Source organism: Condylura cristata, unplaced genomic scaffold (genome assembly GCF_000260355.1).
Source record: "Condylura cristata isolate star-nosed mole 26May11 unplaced genomic scaffold, ConCri1.0 scaffold00004, whole genome shotgun sequence".
Classification (NCBI taxonomy): Eukaryota; Metazoa; Chordata; class Mammalia; order Eulipotyphla; family Talpidae; genus Condylura; species Condylura cristata.
In genome coordinates, this window is record NW_004567105.1 from 13,783,945 (window position 1) to 13,784,585 (window position 641).

Sequence of the window (641 nt, forward strand, 5' to 3'; positions counted from 1 at the left end):
TTACTGTCTCTCTTTTTACCTCATTTCTCAGTTTGCTCCTGCTCCTTTTATTTCTTTATGACACCTCATTTCTTAACCTTTTGCAGTATGATTTTTATTAAAAAGGTGTTGCAAACAGAAAATATTTGTAAATCATGTTTCTGATAAAGAGTCAACATTAGAACATATAAAGAACTCCTAAAACTCAACAAGACAAACACACAATTTTAAAAAAGAGCTGTTTCACCAAAGATGTTGTACAACTAACCATCCAGCTCTTGGAAGGATGTTCACATCATTAGCCATCAGGGAAATGAAAATCAATACTACAGTGAGGTACCACTTTGTATCCATTAAGACAACTATAATGGCAAAACCACCACAACAAAACAAAGTGTTCACAGGATGTGGAAAAACTGGAACCCTCATACACTGGTGGGAAAATACAAGGCGCAGACCCCATGTAAAACAGTTGAGCAGGATGAATAGAAATATGACCTAGCAATTCCATCCTTAGGTATAAACACCCCCCCCATTAAAGATGGCTGCCTGAATAGATACTTGTATGTCAATGTTCGTTGTAACATTACTCACAATAGCCAAAAAGTAGTGTTCATCAAATGTCCATCAGAATATTAACAGATATCTAAATGTGGAGTAAC